Source organism: Lonchura striata, chromosome 1A (assembly GCF_050655825.1).
Source record: "Lonchura striata isolate lonStrDom1 chromosome 1A, ASM5065582v1, whole genome shotgun sequence".
In the NCBI taxonomy this organism is placed as follows: Eukaryota; Metazoa; Chordata; class Aves; order Passeriformes; family Estrildidae; genus Lonchura; species Lonchura striata.
The window spans coordinates 3500357-3515209 of NC_140741.1; the positions used below are offsets into that span (position 1 = coordinate 3500357).

The 14853-nt window shown below is 40.3% G+C and overlaps 2 protein-coding genes across 55 annotated transcripts in view; one reads left to right on the plus strand and one right to left on the minus strand.

The window, feature by feature from the left end:
• The window catches only part of ATXN10 (ataxin 10), a 215073-nt gene that overhangs the window by 174781 nt on the left and 25439 nt on the right, over positions 1-14853 (plus strand). For 36 of the 50 annotated variants that reach the window (XM_085570120.1, XM_085570121.1, XM_085570122.1 and 33 more), the window contains 6 exons: positions 968-1048; positions 1426-1494; positions 2321-3369; positions 4266-4397; positions 6134-6261; positions 8118-14840. The gene's annotated coding sequence lies outside the window, so the exon portion shown is untranslated. The remainder of the gene's footprint in view (positions 1-967; positions 1049-1425; positions 1495-2320; positions 3370-4265; positions 4398-6133; positions 6262-8117; positions 14841-14853) is intronic. The other 14 variants (XM_085570113.1, XM_085570119.1, XM_085570116.1 and 11 more) reach the window with 12 other exon arrangements.
• The window catches only part of WNT7B (Wnt family member 7B), a 94191-nt gene that overhangs the window by 24637 nt on the left and 54701 nt on the right, over positions 1-14853 (minus strand). The window lies entirely within an intron of this gene.

Genomic DNA, 14853 nt, shown 5'->3' on the forward strand with positions numbered 1-14853 from the left:
TGGAATTGACATTTCTTGACTACTGGTGAGATACATGCAACTTCAAGCTGGATATTCTGTTTGTCGGCGTAGACTTTTTTCTTGTACTCATTTTTTATGTTACCCTACGCAAATGTTTGAGATAGATGGATGGATAGATAGAAACAAACACAAAAATCCAGAAACCTCCTTTTGGAAACACAGACAAAGCAAGAGTAGCACAGGACATTTAGCAAGTAAGAGATACTGCTTTCAGACTAGGTCCTAATGTGATGGGGATACAAAATAATTTACATCTATAGGGCAAGAACTAAGCACCTAGAGCTAAATGTGCAGCAGGGTGTTGGCTCTAAAAGCCAGTCTTTCAGATGTTCTTCCACATAGCATTTTCCATGTGGCTGGCACAAAAATCCAGCCTCGCCAACAAGTGAGAGAATTAGAAACCAAAAAAGCAAGGCTCCCAGAAGGTATCAAGATGCATGGGGAAGCCCTGAAACTGGCAGTAGAAAACGCAGGGAAAGGGAGAGTCTAAACTTATCCCATCGGAGTTAAGCCAGATTTCCCTGCACAGTGAGTCTTTCCAGCTTTGCTGGCAGCAATCATCTTAGTGTAATTGCTGGAGGGACGTGGTGGTTTTAGAGAAGGAAAGCCCACCCTTAAGTATTCTGACTGGGGAAAAAAGATTTCTTTACATTAAGAGCCAGGAGATGACTTTGTTTCTTTCACTGATTAGAAAAAAAAGACATTCTTCCAAACATAACTTCTTCTAGTGTATTTTTCTAGGGTTCTTTTTTTGTTTTTCAGTATCATTTAACTTGAGTCTATCAAGTACAGAATTAGGATGAGTTCATATAAAGTACTAATTCTACCTGGTCATGACGTTTCTGAAGTAAGATTTATGAGGAGCAGCTGAATCACATACACTAGGCATCTGTGTGACCTAGGAAGGGTCTAATAAATATATGTATTTATTTTAATTCTCTTTCAGAGTTTCAATCTAAATCCAGACGAATATCATGAAATGGAATAACCACTGACCTTTTAGTTCTCACTGCAACAGCAACACAAGGTGAGCATTATGTCAAATAACTATGAAATGATGACCTCTAGAAATACCTTGCTCTACACAACATTTCATGGTAAGAGCAGTGAATATCCAGCAGAGGACATCCTGCTCAAACTGAGAAATGGTGACAGCCAGACTGGGAGGTCTGAGCAGCATTTCAGTCTGCTGGTCATGGAGAAACATCTCCTGTGTGCCTATGACAGCACTTTGCAGTCACAGAGATTATTTTGCTTTCTTGTCTGGTGACTCTGCTCTTCAAGGTGGCCTTCTTCTTAAGAAGTGCATAGAGAAGAGACTTACATTTGACCAAAAAAAAAGGAAAAATAATTTGTGTCAAATAGTGTACTAGAATGTTTTCTTCTGTAAAAAATTCTGCACAGGAGCACAGCAGAGAGGATCTTGCTGCGTTTGCTGGGAATTGCTGTTGGATTGTCTCCTGAAGGATAAAGGTATGAAGGTTGTCCTACAAATCTGTAGCTCATGTAAATTCCTGGCATGGTTTCTAATACCTGGCAGGATACCTTAGAGAAAAAACTCAGTAAATCAAATTCCAAAAGCAAGTCACTTGCACTGCCACTAGTGACCCGTCCTGTAGGTGGGGGGGCTTCCATGTGTTTGGTGCATTCTTGGCAAGGCCGAGTTTGGAAGGGGAGACAACAGTGAGTGTTCTGTGGCTGAGCAGGATGTTCTCACTCTGGAAATCTCCCACAGCAGCTGATGTGCCTCGCTGGCTTTAGCCCACTCCACCCAGCCCTTCCATGGTGGCTGCGGCCCAGCATTGTCTGTGCTCTGCTATTTCTGCTCAGAGGTCACAGCTCCTGGGCTGCAGCAGACAGGCTGGGCAGCAACCCTGCAAGTCACTGCAGTCCCTTCTCCCAGCTCAGAGGATGTGGAAAGCAAATGAGAAAGTTCTGGTGGAAGGGATGGGTTGAGACTTGCTTTTGAATTTGCTTAAATATTTTTGAAATGCTCTTTCACACTGCTTGTGTGGCTGCATTCACCTTTCTGGTACATCTGGCTTTCCATCTTGCTGGGAGGAGAGACAGGGTCGAGTAATGATGTCCACCCTTCTTGATGTTTAAAGGGTTCTTGCCTGGTCACATTTGTAACCCCAGGGAGCAAGACACAGCACAAATCACACATATGAAAGAGATTTAAAAGAGTAAAGAACAGAGAAGTTTGGATAAATACACAAAGTTTAGATTCTGATCCAAACCTCTCTGGTTTGCAAAATTAGTTTGGAAGCATCACAAGAGCAAAGTCTGTTTTTTTCAGCTCTGGAGTTTCTGGTCCTGACAAAAGTTGGGAAGTGACACAATTCACATAAACAAGGAAGGTTTGTCTGAATTTTCTCAGGAATTGTAACAGGTACTGAATCAATGTTTCATTTGAGCCTGTCCGGCTAACCCCACTGTGTCAGGTTATCTGATCTAGTAGATAAATGGTTGCTGTATATTATTTGTGTTGTGTTAAGCTTGTCTCTTGCTACAGACTGAGTGAGGCCACCCTAAAATGGGGACCCAAACCTGTAAGAGATTGACAAATGGGAGATGCCATAACAACCCTGAAACCTACCTGCTGAAAAAACTACATTTCATAAGAATAAAATGATCAAGTTTCTAGCCCACTTGTTTTTAAGCAGTGTACCCTAGAAAGGAATGATGAGTTTTAAACAAAGACAAGGAGAAAAATTTCTAGGTTTTTAAGGTTTTCCAGCTTCAGACCAAGATCCAGGCTTTATGACCAGAAAAGGAGAAACAAGGCCCTTTCTGCTGTACACGAGTTTTTCAATAGACAGACTGGCATTAATATCAGTCTCTGAGATGCTGCTTATTAAAACTGCTTCTAAAACCCATGGGCAAGTGTGTCTACTGAACATTCCCTATTAAAGTGGAATATGGGTGTCACTAAATAATCTTTCCAGCCCCCCACTTTCCAGCAGCTTATTTCCAGATCTGAACTTTGGAGCTGACCTCTGTCTTCGTGATGGGCCAAACCAAAAGCCAGATCTGAACACGGCTGAACTCTGGGAAAGTTCAAATCTATCGTTTGTGGTTCAGGTTCAGCTCTAATTAAAATGGACCAGTTAGAAAGGCAAATGTCTTCAAACCAAACCAAAACAAATGTTTCACGTGAAACATTTTGGTTCGGGCTGTATGGTACCAAGTAGTGTTTTTGTCTATCACATGATGTCATGTTCCTCTGTATGAGCTGTTCCATGCAGACACTTTGAATCTGACTTCAAGAAGAAGACAACATGAATGGAAATGCTTTCATGATGTGCAAAACCCCATCAGCAGTCTTCCTGCCACTCAGTTCTGAAGGTAGGCTGCCACCTTTCAAACCTTCATGCCCATCCCTTCTAGCACAGTAGTCCAGGGTCTTGCAAAACACAGTGTCTTGCCTCTCTGAGTGAAGCTGATGCCTCATTATGTCACCAGTATGTGGATTAATGCCACTAATCCCTGAAAACAAACAAGAAGGGGGTGCCACAGAACCCTTGGTTGCATAAGAGGGCAGGGAAAACCCAGCTAAATCTCCTGCTCAGTGCTTCTGTTTATACTATAGTTAATATTACAGTGTAATAATCAAGATGGTTGATCAGTGGACAAGGGGAAAGCAAACAAAAGGGAAGGGAACTTGGTTTCAGTTACTGAACTGCTAAAGTGAAAGAAAATGAGAGACAGCAAGGAGAAGTGAAAGGGAAAGAGGGAAAAAGTGTTAATGCCCCATCTCTGGTGTCAGGATGTGCACCAGTAGCTAGAAAAAGGGGGAACACAGACAGGAAGATTTACTCAAAGAATCACAGCACACATACAAAAAGTAACCAGAACTTACTCTCCCTGTGGGCTTTATTCTGTCCTTCTTATGTTACATGTAAGTACTGAACATCAGTTCAATATTTTTGCTTTGTGAAATTGTGTGGAAAATTACCTAAGGTTTTTAGACTTTCTTCTGCAACCTAAGCTAATAATCCTACTAGGCCTCTTCTACTGGGATTTTTCACTGTTTTTTTTTTTTTTTTTACGGGCCTGGACTAACTTTTTAGACGACCATATTCCCCCACGATATTTCTTTCTTTTCCTTTTTCTTTCCTCTTTGAGTAAAAAGACTTTAACCACAAACAGTTTTGTTTGAGGATACATCCCAAGTGTTTAAGTGGAGGTTAATCCCCAAACATTTCAATTCCTCACTGAAATTAGTCATCATTAATTTCCAGAGAGCAAGATATGAAGTGACTTGCCCAAGGTCACACAAAAAGGCCCAGCTGGGAGCAGAGAACAACTCCATTATCTCCTGGTCCACCTTTCACCATAAAATGATTATTCTTACATTGAACTAGGAGACACAGGTATGTGAAAAGGGATAGAAAGGGAATGGTATTGAGCTTCTCAACATGATTCCTTCCTCTCAGCTTAGATAAAGAGAATGAAAATTATTTAATCCATTCTGCATGAATACTTCTTGAGTTAAAGAATATTCAAGTGTTTTCACTCAGGAAGTTTTCAGTTCATTTTCACTGACGAAGTTGTAACTAAAAGAACAATCTAACGAATCATTCTTAGCAATACACTAAATTCTATTCGTGGAATAATTTTAAAGACACCATAACAACAGAAAGCAGTAAAAGACCCATCTAAGCAAAGGAATGAGACACAATATTTTTTTCTGCATAAGTTTCGTGAGGTTCATGAAATAGAATTGCCAGGAACCTAGCTATTACTTGGGAATTTTCTTTTAAGCAAGGAGTAGAATGGAAATAGATACCAGCTCATGTGCTACACATGACAATGTGTTGATGGTTGAAAGAATCACGTGGTATTTCATTATTGTGACAAATATGGCAGAAAATACATGCTTGTCAATTTGTGCTAATCCTGCTCTGAGTATGGAAGACCCAAATGCTTAAGAATGAGAAGCAGTCAGAGAATAAAACCCACCTGACTGTTTAGGAAATTCACCGTCTTTACTATGCCTTTAATGAAATACCCTGTCTGATTCTGCCTGGAATACTGGCATTAGCAAGTTTCCAAAATATAGACATCAAGATTATCCTTCAAAAATGCACTGACAGGTACCCACCATTGATAGCCAGAACTGCCTCAGCTGGAAACAGGAATGCACCAGTGCTCTGTGCTGGCCACTTCGGATTTTGGATCCTGACATTGCCCTTCACCATTACCATTTTTTCCTGCTTCTGGCCCATCCCTTTCTTTCCCTCTTCCTTCACATGCATTTATAGGTCTGCTTCACTCTTTCCCACTTCCTCACGTCCCTAGCCAGAGAGTTGAAAGGCTTCCATTAGAAAGATTGAAAACATACTCTGTATTAAATGTAACAGGATAGTAAGACCAGCAGGTCCATGTTTCAGACACATTCAATTTATATCACAACTGGGAATAAAGAGCAGGGGAAGCTACTTGGTGGGTTGTTGGAGGCTGTGGCTTCCATTTTTTTGTGGAACATGTCTCTGTCACTTGCTAAATAGGTGCACCATCTGGTGGTAATTTTGGACTCCCAATTCTTAAATTTCCAAAGAGCAGCAGTGGAGCTATGCCTGTGGTTGCAGCATTTATTTTTGAGTTTTGCCACTATCTGTCTAAAAGTCCTCAGCTAAGACAACTTTTGCAGGTACTGCTGGTGATTGAGTACTAAGAATTGGTAGGACTTTAAACAGGGGTTAAGCTTCCATGTCTGCCATGGGGGGAAGCAGGTATGGCTTTATGAGAGGACCAAATGCTCCCCTGCAAAACTGTATATATAGAGATGGAAAAAATTCAAACACAAAGAGAATTTAGATATTAAGGGAGTCTAAACTCCCAAGATAGGCAACAGGGACCATTGTGCAGTCAGTTTAAGATGCAAATCACCCTCTGGAAGTCTTTTTCCCTCTTCTTTGACCATACAAGGAAAACAGCCTTGTTCCTATCTCAGACATCTCAAGCAAATGCCTGGAGCTTTGTGATGTGAAACTGGGCCAAGGAAAAGTGAGGAAGGGGCTCCTTATTGTTCTGCCTTTGCTGTCTGAAACCCTTTAATTCAGCAGCAGAGAGAGACCACTTCTACCTCTTGTGCCATTCCCCTCAGGAACCGCAAGGCTGCACCAACCCTGTCTGATGGGACATAAAATGGAGATCTCTTCTGAACAAGGTGGCTGGAGGCTGAATCAGGCAGAATATGAGTTTCCACATTTTGGTGAAGAAATGAGTGAACAGGTAAAAATAAGTCATGATCCATGAGTAAATTTTTTCATTTTAGCAACATGAATGAAGCTGTAAAGTCTACTTGCAGCTCCATGCATGTCTGTTGAGCTTCCATCTAGAGATGGAAGCCCAGAGCCTTCTCCCAGTGCACCGGTGAGCTTTCTGGGGTGAGAGCAAACCAAAAAACATGTCAGTAATTCAAGGCTAAGTCTTAGGAATCATCCGTCTCACACAATCCCAGAAGAGGAGTTTGAACCTCTGCAGTGGAGAGAGCATTATAGATAGCAACAAACTACACTTGTGGCTAAAAGTAGACTCCTAGATCCACTCCAAGTGGGTCTGGGGTGAGCAGAAGGACACATCACTGGCTTGATCTTGCATGCTGGCTTTCACTATGACTTCTATATTCTGCAAACCATTTGGTTCTGCCTTAAAAAAAAAGGCTTTCAAAGCCTCTTTAATAGCAGTTACAATGGAGGGTTTAAAGTTAAGCATGTATTGAGTAAAAAAAGCATGGCTGGAGTCAGTTCCCAGTTTGAATGACTACCTTAGAATGCTAGATTCACGTTTTCAAGTCTCCAAATAATAGATTATAGAGTCCTCTTGCTTGCTTGATTTTTTTTTTTAATTTTCCTCTTCTATCAGTAACTATAATATTATTCTTCACAGTATAAACATCAGTGAGAAATAAACTACAGTCATGCACAATTTAATCCAATGCTAAAAGGTCAGGCATGATACGCACGAAGGAAATTTTGTCAATTAGAAAATGAGGTATTTGTCAGATGTAATATTTTGCAATACACCAGCCACTTTGTTAGGAAAAGAAATTGCTTGTGACTGGAGGCATGATGTCAAACTGCATGGATCAGTGATCTAATCCTGAATGATAAAATATTTGTTTGCAAACCAAAATGTGCAGATAACAAATGCTGTGTTTTTTGAGATGTTTGTACATGCCTCTCTCTGCATTTCAAGCTTTTCAATTTAGAAACACATAGCTCCCCAAACAGAACATATCCCTAAGAACAGAGGAGGAAAGGGAGGGATGCTGCTACACATGTAACTCTGAAGTCTAATGTTATGTTAGCCTGTCCTGCTTGGCGTAGAGGTTGAACTAGATGACCAAACCTATCATCTGTAATTCTAGGGAAGAGATTTTGACAACACGCTTAACCGCAGTAGTAAAGCTCAGGGAATCTCCAAAGTCATTAGAACCCTAAGTTATTAAGGCATCACACACCAGCAGGTGTTGTCCTGCACTCCCTGTCACCCTCCATAAAGAACTTCCCCTGCAGTGGCAAGGTTTGGCAGCACCTACCTGTTTGCAAAGCTGCTTTGTACTTAAAAAGTCAAATGTAGTATGGTTGATTGCCATTTAACTAATTGGGATTTAGCTGAGTCCCTCTATGAAATTCAACTTCACTTTCAAGATCTGCTCATAACCAAAAGCCAGGAGACTTTTTAGTGGTTCTGGTGAAACCAGTGGCAAAATTTCTACTGAAGTAATAGGACAAGAACTTGGCCCCTATCCTTTTGGATGATGCCCAGCCCCACTTTATTTGACTTTCAGTGTCATTTGCCTTCCTGTCTTAAGCATGCATTATGTTCTAAGTCGTTGACCAATAGGACTGGGATGCTGAAGTAACTAATGAGTCAGCATGCTATGGAACATTTGTACTCAGCAGTTTTATTTAAAAGTTATATTAAAAAATGACACTAAATGAACATTCATGTTCCTTGGAGGCACTTGGAAGTAAGGAAATGCCAAGCTTAAAGCTGTTATGTGAAGTTAGCCCTATGTCCAAACTTTGGTACAGCATTCAACTAAACCATAGCCTAGAATTTATATACTATCTTTTCCACAGGACCTCTGACTGACTCATCCCAAGGGAAACCAGCAAAGCAATATGGAAAATGTTACCCTGTATAACTACAGAAAAGCTAAAAGACAAAAGGAGGATTTTTGTTCTGGCCAGTGCTGGGCAGGAAATGATCATCGAAGACGCAAGGCCCCATCCTGCCCTCTTTACACCACACCTGAGTACACAAGTAAGACAATCAAATGACAAAAGTTATGAGTACCCACCCCTCTCCCCCAAAAAATGTTTCTTTTCCATTCTGACACGTAGATGGAGCAATTCCATACAATAAAAAGGTCCATTTAGTTTTGAGCCACGGAAACAACGTGTTAAACCCCATCCCCATGCCAGTCCCTTGGTTTTTCAGGAGGTCTGAGGTTTAGGGAAGACAGTGTGTTGTGCTATATGATGTTTCCTACCAAGCTGTGCAGTGTTATGGGCCTTTACATCCCAGAATACCCATGGAAGCATGTGAGAGCAGAGTTCAGGAGATCCAGAGACTTGTGTTTCCCAAGTTACAGTTCTTAGCAATAATTTACATCAGTGCACGGAACAAATTTAAAATTAAGTGCTCAGAAAACAAAAATGTAATTGCTCACAGTCAGGTATGTCAGTGTATTTAAATTTGAAAATGTCTACAGAAAAGCACCTGTTCCAAGAAAATCTTCACTTTTATATGAAACAGAATGAAACAAAAGCCCTTTCCTTAGAATGGAAATTCCAGATTTCATTCAGATCAGTAACCATCATTCCTCATCCAGCTGCAAGCCACACACAGTTCACCAAGTAATTGTATTACCATATTAGCACTGTGTTTGGAACAAGGATAGCTGCCTTTAAAAGAAAATCTGCTGCCAAATAGGTAAATATTTAAATGGCAACAAGAACATTTTAATTTAAGAGAATTTACACTCTTCTTCACACACATGACCCTTGAGGAAAGAGAAAATACAGTTGAGCTATACTTGAACTAAACAGTAAAACCTTAGAAAAAGACAAGGAAGTGGAGAAGATAAATTGAGATATATAAACATCTGTCTGTTCATTGCTGGAAATTATTATATGCTGCAGACTATATAGGCTTTTATTTCTTTTATAGGGAAACAAAGAAATAAAGCTTATAAAATTAATGTGGCAAACTGACAGTTTTTCTAGTAAAGTAAAACAAAATTTATTTCAGTCAACTCATAATTTGCAAATGGTACTGTCCATTTATGTTTGTCTTTTCCTCTGTGATTTACAGTGGGTTTTGAAAACATTACTAAGGCCTCTCTGAATCATGTTGAGGTTCTGATATCTAAGATATTTTTAAAGCACAGAGAAATTTCACTGACAAATGTTCAAATTGATTCACCAAGCTGAGAATCCTCCATCCTGTCAAAATAGGATGTTTCTTTAAAACAACAGTACTTTGTTAGAATAAAAAGATAATTTTCTTTTCCTGAAATTATCCAAGTAACAGACATTAAGAGTCTCAACCTACCACTCCCACAATAACCTGTCTCCTCAGTTAAAGAATTACAATTTCTTAGCACCTTAAGGGTTTCATAACTTTTTTACTGCTCCTTCACAACCTCAGCTAGCGCCAACTGGGAGGGTTTATTTTCTTATTCTGGTTTGGGTTACTGTCTTAGTTTGTTACTTGTGATAGTGAAAAGCTTATCCAGCCTTCCACAGTAAGGAAGCATGAACAGTGTGAATCAACTCCTCAATGAAAATGCAAACTGAAATGCCCTCTCACACACTTTGCCTTGTTATTGCTCTGTGCTCACACCTTTTTCCCTGCTGAGCTTTCAGCTGAGGTGGAGGGCACTGAGGAAACTGCTCTGCATCTGGAATAGCCACACCAGAATCCTTGTGCAGCAATGTGTAGCTAATGAGTGACAACAAATAGACTGGACCTTCTTAAGGTTAAAGATGCTTTAGTTTCTTCTTCCAGCAACAGCGTGCCAGTTGTGAAAATAAAGGTGCTGTTTGAGACATTTTAAGAGGAGGCTTTGCAATGGCTGTTTGCAGGGTGGTAAATCTTTCCTGCAAAATGAACATGTGGAGGAATTCCACAGATTTTTGGGGGTTTTATCTCTTTGCTGCCTGCTTCTACCTGTCAGCCACTTACCTAGCTGCTAGGGCTGGAGGTTCATCATGCATGTCTTTTTATTTATTTATTTTCATTCAGGCTAATAATGAGAAAACTCTCTCTCTCCAAACAACCCAAAATTATACATCTTGTGATGCACCACTCTGCTTCTATTAAGCGTTATGCTTGCTTAAACCACAGATCATTACATTTGCCATGGTATTCATAGTTCAAAAAATCAAACAGGCAAATGCAATGACTCCACATGGCATCTTGGGAAATGGACACCAGCAGTCACTCAAATTTGGCTACATGAGCAATAAAGACACAGTTTGTATTGGTCCTACATCATCTGTGGAGCTGCACACATGCTCAGTACAGATTGCAGCCAATTGAGTGCATCTGTGCACCTTTCTCCTGGAACCCCAGCCAGCCTGCTGTACCAGGAGCTGAAAGCTGATGGCATGCCCTGAGAAGCCACCCCTCACACTGGAGGGTTTTTACTATATCCTAGCACCAATGGAGAAATCCAGTTCAAATTACTGAAAACAAATTTATTTCTGCTCTGTTGCTTGAATGCTCAAATGCTTGTCTGGGCCCATGCTAAACTACAACAAGAAACCCCAAATTTTTCCACATTAGGTCCAAAAGCCACTGTGCAATTGAGGTTCTCATAGCTGACAAATGCCTAAACCAATCATAGCACCTACTGCTATGACAAAGATAATTACTGCCTTTCCATCAGTGAAGTGTGTACCCTGCTCTGTATCATATTTAAAATAATCTAATTCCAGATCATTTTCCTCCTCCAAATTGTTTCCAGCTGTACAATTCCTTTTTTCCCCCCATATTGTTTTTATTGGATATAGCGCAAGTTCGTAAAGATAGATTTTCCCATAATAAATACACAGATGTTAGAATAATAAACATACAGTCAACCTGATATATGAATATTACTAAGCCTTAACAAACATATAACAAACAACATAAATTGATTTTAAAAAATTGAAAATGAGAACATAAAGTAGCAGAGAAAGAAATGGCAGGAGAAAATAAAGGCAAAAAGTGAGCTAGAAATGTACTTACTTTAGCAAACTGTCTGGATTCATTTATGGCTCCCTTTATTGACTTGCTGATAGCATTAAAGCACAGCTATGGTTGTAAAGCATTCCTAAGAATGCCGCCTGTCTTCATGCATCGCAAGTTTTCTGCTCCCACTGAAAGCCAAGCCTTCCAAGCTGGCCAGCTCATACCACACTAGACACTACTGTGCTAGATTAATCCATCTGCTTGGACCCAAATATCCATTTTTGGAGAATAATGAGCCTCTCTACTCCTCCCATTTTTGGTAGGAAGCTTTTATGAACATTTGGCATCTCAGTGAAACCATCATCATAGCCCAGAATAAAAATTACTGGATTCATATGTGGAATCCAAATTTAATTAAGCCTATATATGGCCTGAACAAAGAATAATTTACTGGCTGACACCCCCTCAGCATGTATGATAAGATGCCAACTGCTCCTCCATGACACCATCCCTTGGATATCTTTCATGCCCAATTCCAAAGTTTTTTTAGGCCTGCAGCTGAAACATGGGATCAAGAGAGGACTGGCAATGTTACCTGTTTCCAGTACAAAGAGAGCAGGAATCACAGTTGTTTATGGGTATCTCTCCTTCAGAAGTTGTCCCCCTCCCCTTCCCAGTCTTCTGTTTGGAATTATGCATCCTCTTCCCAGTTTATGTGTGCACATGTACAAGTGCATGCTTGTAGAGAACTGTGACATTGAAGTTTATGTTCTGATTGTGTTTGCAAAAGTCTTCTTCACCTGGGAGTTAATAAAATCCATGCACAGATTTTGTTTGTTGCTTAAACTGTAGGGTTTTTCTCCTATCCCTCCCCCTTTCTGCCTGGGGAGTGGATCAAAAGTTAAGTAAATGGGAAGAAAGATGTTCTTCTAAACCTCCCCTGGCAAGCAGAGCTGTAACTTCCTTTCAGATGCATCCTTTCAACACACCAGAAAACTACAGATCAAAACAAAGGGTAAGGCATTAAAAAAAAAAAAAAAAAAAAAAAAACACAACTGCAGAACTCTCTTGGGTTTGGCCTATTTGTTAATATTTCCCTGTCGGGTGTCCAATTTAATGATTTTCCAAATCACTGCACCAGTGACACAGACAAATATTGCTAAGTCATGCTCATTTTCCACATCATGAGTCTGAGAATGGAGACAGGTACAGATCACTTTGGGTATCTTGACAGATATATTTTTCAAAACACCAAAACAACTCAGTTTTGCCCTGGATTTAGCAGTGGTAAGAGCTGCCTGTTCATAAGCACTTCAGTTTAAAGGATTCCAGTGGAAAGGGTCAATGCACAAATAATTAGCCAGAATAATCCACTGTCAAAGAACACCAGCAGGTTTCATTTCTGTTATTGATTCAGACTTCATACTACAGAGCCTGCACTGGTTGCTTTCCTGGGGGGGAGTTCTTTGCTTTCAATGCTATTAATGATCTGCAGCCTCCAGAGGCATGTGAGTGACAAATTGCTCTGGCCATCATTTGGGGGAATAGAGACCTAGTGTTGGAGCTCTCTTGTATCAATAACCTGATAGGACGAGAGGCTTTTCTCTTCCAGATCAGGGTCCTCACTTCCAAAATGTTAGAAGGACAATTATCTTTCAACAGTGACTACCAGTAATAACATTTGATGTATAATTACTTTTTAATTAGTTTAAAAAGATCTAATTTTTAATGTTTAAATTCATTTGTTTAAGAGGCAATCTTTGAAGAGGCTTAAAGCAAGAAGAATGAGTGGAGAGTACAGAAGAGTATGGGAGAAGCTGGCCTGAAAACTAGGGATGAGCACAGGAAGGTGACAAATACAACAATGTACAAGGACAGCATGAGTAAAGTAACTGCAAGACTGACTTTCTCTGGGGATGGCATGACTATGGAAGAGTTCCCAGCTATAAATATATCAAAATAAGCTATGCATACACAGTGCTTGGCAAATTCATCCCATGCTACAGCCTTTGTTCATGCTAGTAATTTAGATTTCTCTGTCACTTTTATGTCTGGCTGCCGTAAATCTTCCACACCAACCTGAATGCTCCATGATTTCTACAACTGTTATTCCATCCTCTGGACTGTTTCAATTGTTTTTAATATAGATTCCATGTACTGTATTGGTGATGCAGCCCTCATTCACTGAAGTACCTCTTTGAATAAATAACTCCTTATTGAACCATCCTAGAGCTTAGCTAATAAACTGAGGACTTCTCCTGGCACAGTAGGATCCCTAGAAATTACAAGGGGGGACATGTGTCCCTGTGTCATGTCTTCTGGCTTGGTGGTGGATGGCAGACATGCATAGCTGGAACTATAAAGGCACCCAAGAGGTGATGGTAGAAACAGATGTACATCTGTTGGAGAAACCTCACCTTGGGTGAGTCTGCTTTGAATTCTGAAGGGGGAATGTTGTATCAAAATACAGATTAGAATAGCCATAAATCTCTACTTGTCAGTGTGGTGGTAGAGTCCTCATCAGTGGCTGTAGGTCCTCTCCTTCCCAATAGTTAATATGTCATCACTGCTCACTTTCCCTCCCTACCCTAATACCTGAGAAACTCACCTTCAGTGTTCATCTTGCCAGGGGGTTCTGGGACAAAGCTTTCCTTTGGGGTGAAGTGAAAAAGATGCCTGTCTTTTTTTAGTTTTAGTCCTTTCCTCAGTGTGTTCAGGAGCAGCCAAATGGCTGGTTTAGTGTTTCTGGGTCAGACACAGGTGTGTTCATCGGTGCTGCGATGCCCGACGCGCGGGGAGAATTATGTGCAGGACTCCAGTGACCTCAGAAGGCTAATTAATTACTTTATTATACTATAACTGTATTACACTATATTACACACTACCAGGAGCTATCACTAACTAACTATATCTAATAAGAAAAACTTATGATACTCTGCAGAGTCCTGACACACACATGAATGCAGTTGGTCAACAAATCCAAACACCATCACCAGAATCTGACCAAGCAATCACCTTGGGTAAGCAATCTCCAGAGCACATTCCACATGGGCACAAACACAGGAGCAGCCAATGAGATAAGAATTGTTTTCATTCTCCTTTCTCTGCTCCTCTCATGAGAAACCCTGAGAAAGGTAAGTGTCTCTCTGTTCAGAGGGCATGTGAATACCACATGTGTTTAGTTACACATGTGAATATTGTGCTTAGAAATATCTTGTATTTTTAAGTAGATGGGGGTTTAAATCTTTGTCCATTTTTTACCTTTTTCCCCCTTGCTAATGTAATAACACTACTTCCTAAACCCTATCCTTTTCATAGGTACTGACCTCATCATCTCTGGGTGCTACTCCAGTAATAAAAAAAATAAAGACTTGTGGATTATGGGATCTTTATAGACCTGCATGGAACTAATCTGGCTCGGCTGGAAGGGGTCATGTAAACCTGCTGCAACTGTTATAGTCTGTGTGGTTTCACACCCAACAAATGTCAAAGCAGAACTTAGCTCCAACAGCCAAGTTTCATCTATGTTTGGTTTAATCCATAAAAGAACCCACCAAATTCCACATCAGCCATTTCAGACTTGCAAGAAACCACCCAGCTTCAGTGAACGGGTCAAGAATCTGGTAAGTATTTTGG